At 43.0% G+C, this 20,074-nt stretch overlaps 1 protein-coding gene and 1 pseudogene across 1 annotated transcript in view; both read left to right on the top strand.

Annotated features, from left to right (window-relative positions):
* PARD3B (par-3 family cell polarity regulator beta) overlaps positions 1-20,074 on the top strand; it is a 1,965,377-nt gene that overhangs the window by 453,509 nt on the left and 1,491,794 nt on the right. The window lies entirely within an intron of this gene.
* LOC147730494 (zinc finger CCCH-type with G patch domain-containing protein-like) overlaps positions 1-20,074 on the top strand; it is a 40,899-nt pseudogene that overhangs the window by 18,236 nt on the left and 2,589 nt on the right.

Here is a 20,074-nt window from a genome sequence, read left to right as displayed (position 1 = left end):
TGCAATAACTTTTCATTGATGCCTTAGTTCTTTCTCATGAATCTCTGTGAGCCCCCTTGATTCCCCAAAAAGCTGTTTTCAACTCTTTCTTACTAAATTGTAGAATTCCCGCAGGGACCCGAACACTACAGTTTACTTCCACTTCTTTCAAGAGGATATTTATATACCTAAACCAGGGGATTTTTTCGTACCTGTCAAGTTCTAGGCAATCCCTTATGATGTCTCTAGTAAAAGTTGTGTCTTCTCTAGACCATATACTGTGCCATTTGATGATGCTACTAAGATGAATGTGATCGTCAGTATACAAGAGCTCAATTTCTTTATGGGTTATGTAAGATGAGGTCAAATGTGGGACTGCTAGTAGTCTACTTAAAATTGCATTATCCTGTGTATGGATCTGTTTACTGTTTGTTATGCCCCAGATTGGTGCCCTATATATTGCAACTGGGAAGCATTTGCTTTTATACAATTTTACCATTTCTCTGATGGGTTTCCTTCCTGTTTTATTGGCAAAGCTAAAGAGTGCGTCAGAAGCTCGAGAATATTTTAAGTTAGCATTTTTTAGATTGGGACCCCATAACCCATCCTATGAAAATTGGAGGCCCAGGTATCTAAATGTTTTTGGCTGTTCAACCTTATGTCCTGTAACAAAGTGTGCCCTTTCCTTCTTCCTTCCTTTACTTCAGACCATGGTATATGTTTTAGCCAGGTTAAGTTTGAATCTTCTGCCTTCCATGAAGTATACCATATTATCTATTAAAAGCTGGAGGCCGTTAGCTGTCCGTGATATCCGCACCGCATCATTTGCATATAGTAGAATCGGGGCAATGCGTGGACCAATTTTGGGTGCATCTGCATTTAAGCTTTGTAGCATAGTGTCGACTCCATTGGTATATAGCAAAAATAAATAAGCATTGGCATAGCCAATAGGTCTCACCTTTGGGACCTTATAAGTATTTTGTTATGCAGCAGGTCCCAAAGGCAAGACCTATTGGCTATGCCAATGCTTGTTGTTATATCTGGGCATGTTGAGAAGCTAGGGACCTGGGTCTCGAGGTGAAATTACCCACCAAGCTATGAAATGAATTAAATAAAAAAAGGATTTATAAAGCGCATGGCTACCCGGGAGTGTCCCAGAGCTAGAGAATGTGCTAGAGGGAACAATGGAATTTACGTGAAAAGCCAGGTTTTCAGAAGTTTGCGAAAGGGTATAAGGTTGGATTCACTGCGGATGGAATGGGGTAGGGAATTCCAAAGCTTGGGGGCGTTATATGAAGAGGCGGTCCCCTGTGCGAGCCTTCTTAATTCTGGGCATGAAGGCTAAATGTAGGAGGTCAGACTGAAGGTTTCTGTTGGCTTTGTAAGGTCTGATAATGTATTTTAGAATAGGGGGGCCCCTGCATGGAGAAGCTTGTGAATAGTGCACAGGGTTTTAAAATGGACTCTCTCCTGAATTTTGGGAGCCAGTGAAGTGATTTTAGGGCGGGCTTCGCTGTGCACCGATTTTTTGTGTGCCTGTTAGAAGCCTGGCTGCCGAATTTTGAACAACCTGGAGTTTAGCAATGACTGTTTTGGGAGCACCCAAATACAGGGCATTGCCATAATCCAGTCTCGATAGGACAAGCCTCTGGATACGAAGTTTCCTGGAATCAGGGGGTAGGAGGGGAAGGATTTTGCGGGAAGTTCGGAGAAGACAGAAACAGACACCCGTGGTTTTCCTAGCTTGGGGCTTAAACTTGAGGTCCTGGTCAAGCCATATTCCCAGGCTTTTTATGTCTTCTTTTGGGATGGCTATCTGCGTCGACGGCTGGATACTTTACAATGCAGGGGTAAGGAGGTGACTTTCCCCTGGCTACAAAAGAGGAGGAGGAAGACGGCAAGCTGGCGCAGCAATGCATGAAAAAGTTTTCTCTTCAAGACAGTGTGGTAATAGATGGAGGGGTCGGTGAGTCTCTAACAAACACCACAGTTCAGGAAAGAAGACGGATTGGCGGGCAGAGAGACGGGAGGACAAGAGAACAGGGGAGGCAAGAATAATGGAGGGTATACAAATAGAGATAGAGAAGGGGCAGAGAGAGTAGAGGCACGAAGAAAAATAAACAGAGGGGCGAAATTTTAATTGAAAGAGAAAGTAGGGCAGAACGAGAAAAAGAGAAAAGTGCGCGGACGCAAAAAGGAAGGCGAGAAAGAGACGAAAATGACAACATGAAAAAGTCTCCAAGCACTTGGTCATGCCTGAGAGTGGCACTGCGGAGTTGCACACTGCTCGCGCAGTAGCAATGCATCCCACAGCCTTTCAGCATCGGTGAGATGGAGTGACACCACAGACAGTTTTGTTTTTTAGTTTGTTTTTTTAAGGCTGCTACTACTTAGCATTCTACTGGCCATACACACAGTATGTTTAATGGCAAAGGCAACCTTACAGTATTGTTTTTTATAACACATTCACTAACATTAACTAGGATGGCCGTGCTTACAACACGCATTGTTAGTTTAGTTGCTGCTATTGCCAAGGCCCATGGAAATAGTAAAAAACATATTTCGCTTTACACCGCGTTACCAGAGAATGGAAATGGATTTCAAACGCTTCCAGATAAGGGTGATTATCATGGCCTCAAATGGGATGCAGCATGTTTCCTTAAGTGAATGCTGTTTTTGGACAGTCTGCAGCTGATGTATTTTGGCGATGAACAACCAAGGGCTGAATCCAGTTGGATGAGTCACGCATTCTTGAGCCGTAATGTGCTCTGTATGTTGTCTTGACCCTTTGCACATCTCCCCTTAGTTATGATGCACAAGAAAAGGTGGCATTGCTCTATATAGAACAGTAAGGTTTTATGTTTACACTGTGTCTGTTTTAAGGAAGTGTGTAGACATTCACGGCACCAACCACAACAGGAAGGGTCATATATGAGGCCAGCGATAACTCTTGAGGACTCGAATATATTTAATTGCAGCACCTACAAAATATATGAGAATGGCGCTTTATGTATGAAGGAAACAAAATGGACTACCGTGAATGATTGTATAGATAAGTGCAAGCTTAGCTTGAGAGAACAGCACTTAACCATGTAATGTGATTCTATATCACCTTCGAGGGACTGTGCAAATACAAACCACAAAGAAAACAAGTTAAACACAAGCGCGTGCTCCTTTCGCTTAAAGTTAAACAAGAAGCGCAAGCAAAAAGTGAGTGTCCGGGAGAGAAGCGCTCTTGGGAGAGCAGGCTGCTAATTTTCAAAGCACTTGCTCGTGCTTATGCGCGCCGCTGCGCACTCCCTCAAACTGTATGCCGCCACAAGCACAAGTATGTGCTTTGAAAAAGAGCTGGTCGGCTTTTTAAAGCCTCACTCACTAAATGTCTCGCCAGAGCAGCGCATGCGCTAGATCAGGCGAGACCTATAAAGGGGCCCAAGACACATCCCTGACTAATGCATTTTGGTACCTTGGATTTATCTGTGAGTTTTTTGCCAAGCGCACGCAAGCTGTTAGGGAGGCATACAGCTGTGAGATTTTTACACATTATATCAACTTGGACACCCATTTCGGCTAAGGTCTGCCATAATATACCGTGATTCACTAAATCAAAAGCACTGCTCCGGTCTGCAAAGCAGAGATTGATTTGTCCCTGGCGTGCTACTGTGTATTTGCTTATTATCGAATCTGAATTGATGCCCTGCTTCACCGTGCCAATTCCTCTCCTAAACCCATATTGGCAGTCAGACAATGTATGGTTAGCCATAGTCCACGATTCCAGTCTCGCCAGAATCACCCTCCCCAATATTTTTATGGAGGAGTCCAATAAGGATATCAGGCAATAGCACCTAGGGTCTCCATTATCCCCTTTTTTATAATAATTTTACCAGATACAAGGCACACGACAACAATGATCTAATAAAGTTAGCAAAATCAACAAAAGATGCTGGGATGCTTTATTCTCTTTTAGCCAATTGCCACCACGTTTCGTCGCAGTGGGAAAGTACCCCTGACGACTTCCTCAGGGCTGTTAAATGTCAATTCAGTTCACAACAGGTCTGTCTTCGGTCCAGAGAATCTTACACTTGGAGACCCTCATATAAAGATAATGGTCGGAAACTGAGGAGAGTTGTAATTGACTGCAGTGTACTCGCATACACTGCGAGAGTTGACGCTGAGGGATTACCGTTGGTAATTGTGTCATTAGGTACCTCGCATGGAAGCCCTGACTATATACTTTTAAGCATTTGCGTATCAGAATCAAAGGAATGGTTTCCTCAAAAAATCGTACACGGTTTTAGGAGGTACTGTTGTGAACTGACTTGACATTTAACAGCCCAGAGGAAGTCGTAAGGGGTACTTTCCAGCTGCGACGAAACACGTTGGCAATTGGATAAAAGAGAATAAAGAACATGAAGAGGAACAAGCATCCTAGCATCTTTTATTAATGTTGCTAACTTTAATTTGATCATTGTTGTTGTGTGCCTTGAATCTGGTAAAATTGTTCAATCTTTGGATTGATTAGTTTGTGGGAAGCAGGGTGCTTTCTCTTCCTTTCAAGAGCACCTCACTAAATTGACGAGTTGATATAAAGTGGTGTATTCCATGTACAGCGCCTGAGACTCAAGCACCCACGACATTAGAACCCTTTTTTAAAAATTGGTACTATAGTATTATCATTCCATGTTTTGGGGAAATGGCCATGTGCTGCTGCATTGCAAACTTGGGTTAATATGGGCACCTGTAATAATTCAACAGACTTACAAATATCGACGGTTACCCCATCTGTCCCTTTTCTTGGGGCACTATTTTGAAGTGCAGGGTCATAAATTAAGACTCTTGGTTGTAAATTAATAATACAAAGTATTTTGATTAGAAGGCTCTCACCAGATTCATGGGGATAATAGTGCATGAATTGAAAAGTGCTGAAACTAGAGCACTGAGAAAGCAAGGCCTACGCTAGAGATGGCGTAATAAGACAGGCTAGACTAGGCAGACAGTCAATATTTTCTCCAACAGGCTATGCTAGGAGGCACTTCTGGGTTCTTTGAAGCGAGCAGTTTGAGTGTGTTTGCAGTGCCTCGTCATTGTATGTTATTTGCCGTAAGCCTTTACACAAATTTTTGTTTAATCCAGATAATAAATGATGCCCTTGCCCATGTCTTGCATTCCAGATCTTCCCTCTCCTCTTGTCTCTTTGTTCCCAGAGCCTCTCAATCCAATAATATATGTCATAAAAAGGCATCTCAAAGCCTGTAGTGCTGTTTCTTTTATTTTAAGCCGTAAACCCGAATGCGCTTCCACTAGAAAAGTCATTTCAAGGAGCAGTTAACAGTTATAGAGTGATCCTGATGGAAATATTCCCACAACCATCCCTGGCTTTCGGATTTGATACTAAGCAATTTACACACACATCAAGAAGCTGCTGGGTATTCCAAGGGGTGTGATTGTTTTCCTGGGTCCCCTGTCTATAAGCCGCCTTGGCATGTGGTGACATGTGTGCAGAAGTATTAGCTGGGCTGTGAGATAAAAGTGCGTTCATTGTCATTGGAACAAATTGACAATTTGGCAAGCGCTAGGTGGATCTGTCTCCCTTATTACACGCTTGCGCTCCCTATTAGCCGCGTGCCTTGCAGCGCACTCAAAGAACATTGGCAACGAAGACGTTTGGAAAACAGACTGTATTTTTTTTTTTTTTACTTTGTCTTTGTGAAAGTGACCCTTTTCATGTTGAAGAAGTTGAAAGCCTGGAGGAGACTGCTTGCACGAGGAAGACGTCTACATCCTGTGGAAAGAGTAGTCTTTTGTTTTTATGATAGTGTTCTTCTATTCCGATGCACTCGAGCATTCAAGAATTGTAACTAAATGAAATAGCGCCTGGCCTCTGCTTGACTTTGTGCTACTCACTAACATGGACTGCTGGGCCTTGATTTTGGTGAAGAGCAGTCATAGGGGAGTGGTGCCTGTGGTGAAACAGGCAGTTTGCCGGGGCATGCCATCCGAAGACCAGCAGCACATCCCATATGCTCTTCCTGAAATGGAGACTGTTTCTTTATGCTGGTGTTTGTTTGATTGCTATACTTGGAGTATCTTCTAGTAAATCTACTCTAGGTCCAAACCTCTTTACATACTGAGGCCCCCTCCTGGCTGCTTGCAAGAATTGGGCTCTCCCTGCTCTTCACTGAACCTCACTGCCAGTAACATAGTGCAGCTCTCTGCTTATCCCCTCTTGGTAAAAGAGATAGGTTTGTCATGTTTCAGCAGACCTTTTATGAGGGTCTAACTATATTCAACAGAAGGTGAACACAGTAGTAAGTAAGTCCCTGAGAGAGAGAGAGAGTTACTTAGTTCGGAGGCTCACTTCCCATTATGCTGATCACGCTCCATCTAATGGGTTGATGTGAGTTCCAGCCTCATGATTCTAATTCTCAGCATCAACTTGCTAAAATGGGGAATAAATACACCCACCAGAAGAGTGAAAACCCTTTCAGCTTTCCTGGGAGTACCTCCATTGAAAATAGCTTTTTTCACAGAATACCCTCTCTGCTCTCCTGCTCTGGCTTTGGTGGCAAATGATTTAAGGTGAAATTCCTGCTCTTCAAAGAGTGATTCTGAATCTGTGGTCTTGTACCCAATAAATTCACTAAATTATCCAGCTCTACACAGGTGGCTAACACAAGTAGATGATGGACGGAATGCTGAAATGTTTCAGACACTCACCCCCAGTCACAGATCTGGGTTGAATCCATCATTGTTCTGTAGCTCACTTCGCCACCTCAGTTCAGACCAAGCCATATGCAAATCAGTCTTGACCCTGTGCTTCTTGGAAACAGTCCAGCCTGAACTGCCAAGCCAGGTCTTCCCCGAAGCAGAAACAAGCATCCTTGGACCTGTTTCAGGGGCTGCCTGATTTCTTTCACGCATTGATGACTGACAGGAAATATTTCATAAAATCAACAGCTAAACTGTTTGGAAGTACATGTGGGACAAAAAGCTAATTCATTCTCACAACCTGAGAAAGGGGATAACTGAAAAAACAATGTAGGCTTGTGATATCTTGAAGAAAGGTGTTTTGATTCAGGGTCGGGTGATTATATACACACAACACTCTGAGTGGTTGATCAAGCTTTAGTGTCATCCTTTCTGGTGACAGCCCATGCACTAGTTCTTGTCTCTTCACCGAATGTAGGCCTGGGTCTCCTTTGCTAATCCTAACAATAATTGACTGCATCCATCCTCTTAATATCAAATAGTATTCATACAAATGTGGCCCAAAATCACAAATACATCAAGTATTTTGTGAGGACAGTCTTTTCAAAGTGTTAGACTATCCTGTGATGAATTTACAGTTTGGATCCCTCCATTCATGTGTCTCAGGGTTGCTGATAAATAATCCACCAGGAAGTAGCCACTTGATGATAGCCCACATGATGCTAGAAGTCATTTTCATTAATATAAATAAGTGCATTACGTTTGTCTCATGATGAAAGGGAGTGTTATTGCCCTCAAAAATAATGGCATAACCAACTGGGCTATGAAAATGCCCTCTATGTCAAAATAACGGCACAACTCACAAAAGACTCCTGGCCATTCAAAATGCAGCAGGGAGATTTACCTTAAACCTCCCCACAGCACACCCATATAAAACACCTCTCCACTGGCTCCCTGTTCACAAATGCACCCTCTTCAAATTCCTCACCTTCATCTAAAGAGCATTATACAATACCAGCATACCTGAACACCCTCATCAACTTTCACACCCCGAACAGACACCTCTACTCCACCAATCTCCTGCTCAAATAGAGTAAGAAAATGTTACTTAAAATAAGTGTCCTAATCTGCACAATTTATTTACATGAGAATGCTAAAAGAATAAAATGTATGAAAACGTGCCTTTTCTTAAACATGCAAATTAACATGTCACATACATTTATTTGTAGTATGCATCCATTTCTATCATAATCACATTGTCAGGTCAGACTATGCCTCATTTATTTCCTCTACCCTTTCTTTTCCTTTATGTTTTCTTCTTAAATAATTGCTTTTAGCAGATGCTGCACTAAATAAAAAAATTCACATTTGACTTCATTAAATATGTCATCATTCTAGAATGTGCTGAATTTAAAAACATATTTCTTTCCTTCCTAAGCTACATGATCTAATCATATTTAGTTAGATTTTAGCTGCCACATATTCTCAATAATGAATGCTAAGCAGTATATTAAAACAATGGTGCCTACATGAAAACGTGACATAATTTAGAGAAGTTACAACTCGAATGTTTCTTCTTTAAAATAGTTAATTGTCGTGTAGTTGAGTTATGAATACCTAATAGTTCAGACTGCAGGGCTCTCGTGGGAATTCAGAGTGAATCTAATGCACATGAATGTTAGCAACTAACTAGACCACTCGTAAATAGCACCTTGCCTACTTTGTATGTTTACCGTGTGAATGGAGAAAAAAGCAGCAGACCACTGAACGACCCTTTTTCATTTGTTTGCGATGACCTAACACCAGCGTGGATTGATACATGTGTTTTTGTGTTTATAATACACATGTTCCTAGTTAGACACTAGGGTTTTCACACTTCCATTTTTATAGGACACACTCTGAAAGCTTTATGCTGTCCAGACTGAACCAGGCTATTTGTTCTGCGGCAATCTTTTTCCTTCGCCCCTTGCCCCATTCGCTGTGAGCTATTGCTGACGGTGATTTTAACTACTACTTTGTAGGTGTCTAAATTTCATTAACGGTTATGGCTACTGCTGTGAATATTTTCCTAGCTTAACTGTGAACAATTGTCACTTTATGACTGTTTGCTGATGCTATTTGGAAGAGGAGACTTAGATGAGTTTCCTGAACTACTCTTCATGAGAAGTTCAACTGCAATCTGACTCTGTTTCAAAGCTCCTTTAAACCTCCCTCTCTTCTTAAAGGACTCTTTATGGGTTCTGGTAGTTTAGGATCTGCTAGAGTACAAAAGGGACTCAGATAATATTTCCTTTATGGAACATGCTGTAATTTTCTTGATTGAATCTAACCATGACTTTCTTGATATGTCTGTAAACAGATTTATTTAATTCATAATTTTAATAAAGAGACCAAAAACGAAATACTAAACTATTATTTAATTAATAGTGTTTATTGAGATATTGTTAACTTATGCTCCGTTCTAAAATGAGGGTAAAGATCCTGTCAACCTGAAGACGAACAGGGCACGAAGTTGGAGACCACCTCTATAAGTCTCGGGTTGAACTGATTTAAATAAAAAGTTTTTCCAGCCAGCGCCCACGTTCCCTGTATCCGAAGAACCAAAGGTTGTGCCCTTTCTTTCCTAGCTCCTAAAGCCTAGAAAGACCTCCTGTTACACATTAAATCTTCCACCAAACTCCTGGAATTTTGCAAGAAACTGAAAAGTTGGCTTTTCCATTAGGTCCCAGTCCGGGCAACTCCTCTTGCATCTTAGGCGCCAGGCAACCCTGCAGGTGTTGTGAGTGCTGTACAAATCTTCAAAACATGGTATAACCTAACAAGGCTGTGATTGGCTAAGTTGCGGTCTCCTTCCTATCCATCACATGCTCTCTTGTATCCATGAGATTGCTTTCTCACTCGTCTATTCTGTGTGCCCCATCCCCTCTCTTCTGGCCGGAGTTCAAGTTTTGTCTCTTCGGAATTTTAATTTGTTGCACAGTCCTGCAGAGCATCTATCCCCACAGTCAGTGAACACCCAGATAAGTGCATGTGAATAGGGTGACTCTTGTGAGTAAATTAACAGCAGCTTGTATTTATTAAGCGCTTGCTGACGGTTTTACTGTTTCAAGGTAGTGTAAATAATGCGGGTTACTATTATTCAATTGATTGCTACTTATTTATTGACCTCGGAAGAATGAAAGTCACTGTGTGGCCCGGACTCGAACCTGTCAATCAATCAATCAGGGTTTTATAAAGCGCGCTACTCATAATTGAGGGTCTCAAGGCGCTGGGGGAGGTGGATGGGGTGAGTGGTTGCTCAGCAGATCACACTCTGATCTCTGTTGTGGTCACATCACTCTCTACTTGAACCTGTGGTCTGAAGATCATGCGCTGATGAGGCCACATCCCTCACTCATTTATTTATTCATGCATTTTTATATTGCACGGATATTTCCCAAAGGTGTTAGAGCGCTTTACAATAAAACAGGTTTCACTACAAGAGCTACAAATTAACACACCGTTGCTAGTTACGATCATTGCAAGACTCTCTTGTTCAGGTCACTGATGAAGATACACTTTCGTGGCTGTTTGCTTCAGCCACAGCCGCAGCTTTCATTCAGATCCATTTGTAGTTTTTCTCAAGGCCGCCTTATTACGCGGTCCCTATTTTCAGCCCCTGTTCGTGTCAGGCTTCAAATCGACTCCGTTTGCTGCTGTCAGCTCCCCTAAGCGTCTCCTTGCCTGTCCCCAGCTGCAGACAAATTGCATACTCTGCACGCCAGCGGGACACCAAACCTCTCCGTAGACAGGGCCGAGGAGTCAGGGCCGCAAACCAAGCACGGGGTTAAAGGTCAGTGAGATGCCTGTCTCTAGACTAAACACCTCCCGCTGGCTCAACGCCTGTCTTTCTTGATATTATAATATTGCTCAGAAGGCTGTCACCAACGAACCCGTGGCTCACCTTGCATGACCAAGACCACTGAAAAAAGTAGCGATTTTTTTTCTTTTTAACATGTAGCACAAAATCCACTCTCTTAGACATGTTTGTTCATGCGTTAGTGATTACTAAGTTGATGTATTGTGTGGCCTTTTCTGTTCGTGGCCTCCTTTCGTGATCTGTAGACACCGAACATTCACGGGTGTGATATAACGTCATAATCTAGGTTTCTAACTGCATCCACTGCGTTTAGTGGGATGAAAAAAGTGGGAGCGCTATAAGGAGTAAGTCCAAAAAAAGGCATAACTAGGAATCTTCTCTGGAAGTGTGCCCCATTTAAGTAAAGGCAAGGTAAAACATATGAACTACAATTCTGTGCTTTCACAGCGTGCCCCCTGCACAGTACTTTGGTGATTTATTTTATTGCATCCAGACATATCACACAACAGAGCATACTCCTTAAACAAGTCAAACCAATTGGCTTTCCCAGTGCTTGTTATCTGTGTCCGGTAAATGAGTAACAACAATGATTTTGTTGTAAATAATTAGCATTTAAAATGTTTCAATTCTGAAAATATAAGACTGAATTAAACGTTACTAAGGTCTATGAACTGCGTAGTGATTTTTGGGGGTCTCAATCACTCCCGGTCTCTTTCCACACCCTTTTCCTCTGTATTCTCTCTCTATCAGGCATGTGCTTTTCTTCTCTCCTACATCTTTCTGACATACTCCATCTGCTTAGCTCATACTTCATCTCCTTCTCTGTTTTAGTTTTTAGCCTGTCCTTCTCCATATACTTCCTTACGTCACCTCAAATTCATGATCCTCTTTCTTTCTCTGTTGCTGTCACGCACTCTCCACCTGTAAATACTGCATTTCCTTTCATTTGGCGCTGTCAGTATTTCAACAGCTATATACTTCTTCGTTGGACACTTTTCACATAAAATGGGAATTACATTTGCACAAATGTGATCATGAGCATGTAGTCGGAACACTGTAATGACCTACTGACCGGCACTGTGAGACATTCACACTGCCTTCAGCCAGCGGCGTAGAGTGGGCGAGGTCACAGAGGTGGTTGCCTGAGTGCATCATTTTTAGTTGCATTCTTAGGGGACCGGCGACTGCTCCTCTCAGCACCATGTGACTCTGGGCAATAGCTCACTTAATCTCCCCAGCTTCCCCAGTGCCTTTAAGGGCCTCCAGAGCGCCTCATGCAATTAAGGGTGAGTAGTTTGCCCTTTATAAATACCAGATTTAGATTTAGGGGTGCAAAACTTTAAAAGAAAAGTGGAAGAACACTTGCCTTACCCTGGTCGGTAGTAACCCATGGATCTGCACTGGAAGCAAGGCCTGTGAAGTCACAGAGTAAGGTGGCCACAGTACCCATCATGAAGACCTACACAAAACCTCCACTCATCCAGAGACATGGAGGCAAATCAGTTCACAGTATACACCACACAAGAATCATGTATTGCCTGTAAAAAAATGATCACAGAAGCACGGTGTGACGAGGGGGACCCGGACGCGGGGCCCCCTGGTATGCCTATTAACGTGTCTCCTCTTTTTGTGCAGCACACCGAGGCCTGGAACACCCCGGATGTCATCAGACGTCGGCCCGACATGGAGAAAAGGCATCCCTACACCTTTAAAGGGGCGGACCCAGAATGGAGACACGCCTTCCCCGAAGAGGTAAAACCCATCCCCGAATCCACCCAGGTGTGCGAGACACCCGGAGGCGGAGAAGGAGATTGGTGGCGAGAGTGGAGAGAGAGCGGAGCGGATTGGACGGAGGGCGAGGACGAGGATCGGAGGACGGAGGAGGACGTGGAAGAAGAGCGAAGGACGGAGGAGGAGGACGAGGAAGAAGGACGGAGGACGGAGGAAGAAGAGCGGAGGAGAGCGGCGGAGGACGTGGTGGAATATCGGAGGAAGGAGGCGAGATACGGACCGGGAGCTCGGAGGAGGACGGAGGAGGAACATCAAGCGGAGCGGAGTTCCGAGGAGGCTACGGGAGAGAAGCCGGCGCCAGCACAGGAGGTCGACTCTGAGGGCGACTACAGCTACACGCCAGGAGGCCTACGGGACCGCGCATCGCCCAGCCACACTAACACGGAAGTGTGGCTCGACCAGGTACGGTCCAGGTTCAGCGGGTGGGCGGGCATTAGACGAGGCAAGCCACCCTGAGGACATGAGATCCCTACTGCACACCCCCCCCCCCTTTTCACGGGGTTAAGTCACTGTTCGGGGTACGGGTTTTCACGTGTGTTATCCTCACTCCCTTCCCCTGTGAGCAAGTAACGCACCGGTCAGCTTGACTGAGACCATTTTCTTTCTTTTTCCTCCCGGTATTGTGAGGACCTCGAGACGGCGGGGAGAAGGCCTACGACTCCCAGGAGGCAGTGGGAAAGACGGCCCGGAGCGGGAAGATCCACCACGGAAGAGACCGACCAACCCCTGCCTTTCTACCGAGTGCCTGTACAAAAACGTAGACTTTACAAAATAATAAAACCCTCACTACCCAGACAACCTGTGTCAGTCAATCTCTTTGACATACCACCCGAAACCCCACACACGGTAACTGTAAAAAGCAAATACTTTGGGGATTGCAGGATGAAATGAAACATCTGAAACATGACTGAGAGTGTGCAGCTGACATGGATTACCTTAAGGCACGGATACTCAAAGTATTGCGACGGTAGAGCAGTGCTTCCAGCCCTCCTGACCTTTACCTGCAGCCCCATGGTGCACAGCAGCACTGGACTGCTGTTTATGTGATTGAGCACTAGCACTTTGACAGATGTTAAACAAACCAGCAAGCATGTATATACACATTCATTGATGACACAATGAAGGTGTCCACTTAACATAAGGAACAGATTTTTTTTTTAAACATCTTGCAAAAAACATAAAAATTATACTGTCTCTCAGAATTCAAGATAAGTTAATTTCATTAACACGTAGAAGCGTTTCACCTTAGAACATCAGATTATATAAATCCATTGAGAGGCATTTATTAAAAGTGATAGTTGTCATACATGAACTTAGAATCGTACATGCTGCCCCCACCCTTACAACAAAACCAATAGTAAATCAAGAAGCTCGTCATTTGTTATGTGCACACTATCGGTGGCTTACGTTTTTATTTTTATTATACATAAAGCGACATTATGGATTATTATATCAAACATGAGATGGTTTTGTACAGCACACATCTAGAACTCCTGTATTTCAAGGTCCTCTCAATTGTAATAATGAAGGAGAAAGAGACAAAGTAAAATTAAGCAATTGCCTAGGATCACACATTTTCATCAAGTGGGGAAGCCAAGGTTGATCCTAGGTTATCTGATTTCACATTATGGGATTAAGCTAGTAGATCGGTTATCTCTTTCCATTTCTCATTCTACATCAAAAGTTAATTATTGGAAGTAGTGATTAATAAAAAAAAAAGGTTTTCTGGTTCCATCGTTTCCGCATTGGGCATAACACAACTGAGACGTGAGTGGTTTTGAATGTGAAACTCTGATACATCTCATACCAAAGAAAAGCCACTGTGCTGGAGAACCTGCCCAGATTTTGAATACAGAGCTCACAACCAGCACATTTTTGGAAAGTGACAAGGTCGGGATTAAACCTCGTTTCCTTGTGCCATTCCTAAAACCATCCCACTGCCCCATGTCTAGTGGTGAAGGTTGGGTGTCAGTGGCTGATCCCCCTCTGTGAAGTACACACTTTCTTGGGGAGGGGGTATCTTTGCCAAGATTTTTTTTATAGTTTAGCCTGTTTTAAATCACTTGTAATGTTTACAGATAATAGACTTAAGGCATAAGGGGATTGTGATCCCTAACATTCTATTTCATTCCAATTCAATAATAAAGTTGCTTCCTTTGTACTCTTGACTCACCAAAGATAGTGATAGCAAGCAGAGAAGGCTTACTCCAGGGCTCAGTGGATTGATAGTGACTCAGATACAGCATAAAAGTATTGTCAAATCCAATGCTCTTCTAGACCCTAGAAGCTTTATTTAGAGGGCAGTATGGAAAGAAACCCTCAAATATTTCCATGACTCACTGTCAACTGCATGCATCCCCTATGTTCACCATACACTGCTGGACCGCTCCATGCACAGATTTAACCGAGGACTGAATTCTACAAGATAGATTACTCGGCTACTGGAAATATTGGATAATGTTCATATACTACCTTGAAGTTATATGGATTATTTTCAACTCCTGTCATATATGACTTATGTAAATAATGATTGGCCTTGAGAAAGCCCTGGCTCGATTTGCCACATAGGGCGAAACACTTGTCGGCTGTTCTCTTTGGTAACAACTGTCTATAAAAATAATCAAATGAGTGAAATGGATTGACAAAGCAATAAATGAAAATAAAAGAACTACCCTCACTCAAACCAAATTGGATTACTGTGTTGTGTTTTAGAAAAGGAATTATCCTTCTGTCCAAAAAAACACCGTCTTGTAAGAGAGGAACATATGCTTACACCTTCACTTCTACCCCCCACTTCTCTGGCCTCCTGCAGGCATCAGTGTAACCTTCAGTCACACCGCAGACTATAGTTTTTTTGGCCCCTGAGAGAATGTTTGCAAATACCCATGCTTGCAGGGTTCTAACAATCCTTATTGAGAAATGATTCCGCATTTTTGCCTACAAAGTTAAAGACTTGACTACAGGGCGCAATAGTGACCTGTTTCAAAATACGGACAGGCCCACATAAAGCCCTTGGTGCCTCTCTAAGGTAAGGCATGACTGTGTACAGTACCAACTGGCTAGTTCAAAGCAAGAATGCTACTTGGCCTCATTGTAGCCCAAAATCTGACCAGTTCTGAATAATATACCAAAATAAAGAGGCTAAGTTGACATTCACCATTTTGGATCCTTGGAATGGGCACACAGCTCCCGACCGCAATCATTCTAGAGGTAGTCCTGCAGCGTGACATGCATGCTTGCAGTCCGCATTCTGAAGCAGGCCGACTGTATTTCTGATTAGTGCTTCGAATTTGCTGCAAATGTTTTGATTTTCAATCGTATTTGAATTTATATTTGATTTTATGGGTACTTAAGCTGTTGTTATGCATCAGTTCACTGAGTTTATGCATAATCCCTTTTGGAACTAAAATAATAAACAGTGTGTGTATTTTTAAAAAAAGAGGTCAAGATCCGATGATTTGCCTTCCCTTAGTTTCTTTGGAGTATTCCCATTATTTATTTTGAGACAGGATATTATTTTTAATATTTCCCTCCATCCTTCCCAATTCAGCATTTCCTTTACTTCCCTCTAATTATAAACATCTCTTCTGGAGTATATATTAATTCCTCACTCCCATATTAATCCACTTATTTCCAGCATCTGCAGTCCAGCGCCATGTGCATTAATTCTTGGAGAGTGAAGGCGTATTAACAGGGTCAGAAAACAAGTTCTGGCAGTTTTTTATTGCCCAAATTTGGCCCAGTAGCTTTGGAACCCTTCAAAGAACATTACTGCATAACTTTTTTTTTGTCTTTAGCTACAAAGAGATTTGCCCAGAATGTTGATCCAGGGTCAGTTTCCAACCTTGGGCTGGATGTACATACAATTGCAAACTACTGTTCAGTTTGCGACTAGTATTTCTGTGACCTGTGGGGTAAATTGCGAAGCGTCTATGTGCCAATAGGTCGTTCTGCAAATAACCTATTCGTAGTAAGTCGCAAATCAACCTACCTCATGAATATTGATGAGGTAGGTCATAATGGAATAACTACCTGCTCTTAAAAAATATGTTTTCAAACATTCTCAAAGGGGGAGGGATTCCAAGGGGACCTCTTCCTTTTTCCGAATGGGTTACCATCAACTTTGAGTTGGTGTTAAAGTGGAAATTTTTTGTCACCACATTTCGGTCATAAAATATTAGTACATACCATTTGGATTCCCTGTTTGGAAGGGATGCCCTGAGCACACCCCTTCCAAATAGGGCTTCTGTTTGTGTTCGCAGACCCAAACTGCGATTTAAAAAAAGTTACAGAATCACAATGTGGCGTATATACATCACGAAAAGCATTTTTGTGTCCGCAAATGACCTGAGGATGTGAATGGGGCCATTTGTGACAGCAAAAATGCTTTGTACGCATAACCCCTTGTTCCCCAAGGTCCAAAGTTGGCAGCCTTAACCACTAGACCACATCTCCTCCCTTTAATTCCTAACAGAACTCATTCACCCATGTTAGAATGTTAGAAACGTAATACCCAAATATGTGGGGTAGCCTACAAACATATTTTCCTATTGCATATGGCTTTCAATGGTTATTAAAAGTGAAGGAAAGGATGGTGACATTCGAACTCCATGTAGGGCCCTTGTTCTGCAACAGTAAGTAGGAAAAATGACAAGTGGCCTGGTACTTTTTCTGTAGTCTTGCTGAGTAAAGTGATCCTTTCTTCCATCTCTCCCTTATTCATTCACTCTCCTTCTCTAGAATCGTTTTCATCTTCATGCGCACCCACTTCTCAGTCTCTCTCCCTATATATAGCCTTTCGAAGTTATTATAGTATTTTCGTATTAATTCATCCCCCCTAAACGTATCACTTTCTATAACGACTTACTTATTTTTTTTGCTATAAATTTTAATTCCAATCTGCTGTCTGGTTTTTGAACCAATGTCAGATATCCATGTAATGAATTAACAATGTTCCATCAGTACAAAAGAATGATTGCGCTTGCCGTTGATGGGCATTAGTTCAGTGATGCCTTGTCCAACCGAGCAAGGCCTTGTTTAGGTCAATGAAATGAGAGTGGGCTTTATAATCAATCTCCTTCAAACCATTAGCCTGCTGGCTTCAGCACTCATCAGCCATATGTTTGAGCCATTAACAAAACACATTTTGGCTCAGTACAGAGAAGTAGTTCAGTGGCATCCTCATTCCATTGGCTGTTTGTACTTCCAGTGAAATGCATGAGGGATGATTTTACATTTCAAATGTACGCACAGTCATTTCACTTTGTCACATTCAGTTGTTTATCTCATACAAAGCATTATATGGATGAATCCATATATTTTCACTGTAGCATCTATTTTTAGACCGGTTCGCACCAGACACCAAAGTTGTCTGGTTGCTAAAGATTTCTTGGGGACATTCTGAAATCTGACCTAGGAAAACTTTCTGTCCAATGCTCACTGTAGGCTTTGTGGTTTGGAACTCAAATTTGCTGGCTTTCTATTTGCTGGCTTTATTTGTTTTAGGGTGTTCATCCTATCTATGTCCCTCCGTAGAGCATAAACTCTTTAAGACCCCTCTGACTCGCTCCTTGTACTCTTCCGTGAGAGATCACTATCTGAAACAGGACTTTAACCCCTTCGCTGCGGCGGCTATTCCGCCGCAGCGCTAAAGGGGCGGGGCGGCCGCGCGGCGGCCGCATGCTGGTGACGGAGCCGCTCCGTCACCAGCCGCGGTTGAGCTATGCTGGTGACGGAGCGGTTCCGTCATGACCCGCCCCTCTCATTAGAACGCCCGCGCAGGCGCGAAATCAGCGCCGCGCAGGCGCGGCGGCTGGGCCATGACGGAACCGCTCTGTCATCAGCACAGCTCAACTGTAGCTGATGACGGAGCGGTTCCGTCATCAGCATGGGAGGGGTTAAATGTTGTTCTTATCTTGTCACATTTGCTGTGCATTCAAAGACAGAGGTCACATGTCCGGCTCTGACTTTGGAGAAAGCTTAGAGTTTGCTTTTCTTTCTCTAACTTCAAACTGAGATGATTGATGTGACAATTTGGGGATGTGAAAGAAAATGCTTTTTCCAGCACACAACAACATTTAAATATATGTAAATGAACTGTGCAAATAGTTCTGAATTTATCAGAATTAGGAAAGCACAAATGAAGCACATTTTTGTAATTCTGGAGTGTGGTGGAAACAATTTTTTTAATGCAATCAAAACAAATCAGTACAATGGGTGATGCCATATCCACACATTATAGCTGCATATTTTTATCAGTAAAACTGTATGTCTGTGCAAACGTAATGGTCATCTGTATGTCTATGCAAACGTAATTGTCATTTGAATGGAAAATTTATTTTCTGTAATGGCAGTGCATTACCACACCATGCATGCTCCACTCTACGACACTGTTCCACTCTATGCACTCTACTCTCCTCCACTCTATGCACTCAACTCTCCTCCACTCTGACACTCTACGCCACTCCTCTCCACGACACTCTCTGACACTTCTCTCCACTACATTCTTCTTTCTTCCATTACACTCTGCTACACTCTACATCACTCTACTCAACTCCACTCTATAACTGTTTTCTTCACTCGTGACACTTTATCAACTCTATGGTACACTTCTCACTGACACTCCACTCTACATTACTCCACTTTGACTCTGAACTCTACTCCACTCCAGGTCACCTAACTCAAGGCCACTTTACTCCACTCTGTGCCACTTCAATGTACAACTCTACTCCACTCTGACACTCCACTCAACACCATTCAGAACCACTCCACTTTATGCCACTCTACTGTACGACACATAATTCCACTCTATGCCAATCTACAACACTTTACTTTGCTCCACGTCCCTCTGCTCTACATTCCGGTGCTCTACACCCCTCTAATCTATGTCCATCTGATCTACGTTCTTCCACTCTGACACTCTACTCCACTCTATGCCCCTGCAATCTAAGCCCCTCAACTCTAAACCACTCCATTCTACACCACTCTACTGTACTCCACTCTTCTCCACAACACTCCACTCCACTCCACCACACTCTACTCCACTGCACTCTACTCCACAACAATCTAGGACACTCTACCTCACTCCATAACACCACAATCTCCGCCTTATCAATACTCAAGTGTGAACCTGAACTTAAGGGGGCTGCATCACTGGCATGTCCCTTTGTAGTGAGATACGCTGACTTCCAATAGCCGCCCTGTAGCCCTGTTCTTGGACAGCGCTCAAGTTGTGACATTCATTTACTCCTGTTCAAACATCAGTCTCCAACAGTATGTTTTTATTCACTTTGATAAAATCATTTCAGTTTGTATATATCACAATATCTCTCATCACTGACCATCTTTTCCTGAAAAAGACTAATCACCTATTATATTACAGGATCCTCAATTTATAATTTGAACACTTCTTTCTTTGAAATCCAGTGCAGGTTTCCAGGGAAACTAATTTGAATATTGTGGAATGTCATGTGACTGCATAGCTTACAACGCCGAAGGGGAGGAAGGTTGTTTCCTCTGCAAATACAGATTTCAACTTTTTTCTCTGCTGGGAAGGCATTTTTCCCTTCCCCTACACCGCCAGCAAATTTGCGAATGATCCGCGCTCATTTCCACTTGCCTGGAGTAAATCTCCAACCATTTCCGGGGGGAAAAGGTTAGAGAGGAGTTTGAGAATGTGCACAAATGTAAATGGGTGTGGCCGTTCTCAAACTTCAGGTGCAAACCATGCCTTGTTGG

This window comes from Lissotriton vulgaris, chromosome 2_1 (genome assembly GCF_964263255.1).
Source record: "Lissotriton vulgaris chromosome 2_1, aLisVul1.2, whole genome shotgun sequence".
In the NCBI taxonomy this organism is placed as follows: Eukaryota; Metazoa; Chordata; class Amphibia; order Caudata; family Salamandridae; genus Lissotriton; species Lissotriton vulgaris.
This window is presented reverse-complemented; position numbering and strand designations above follow the sequence as displayed.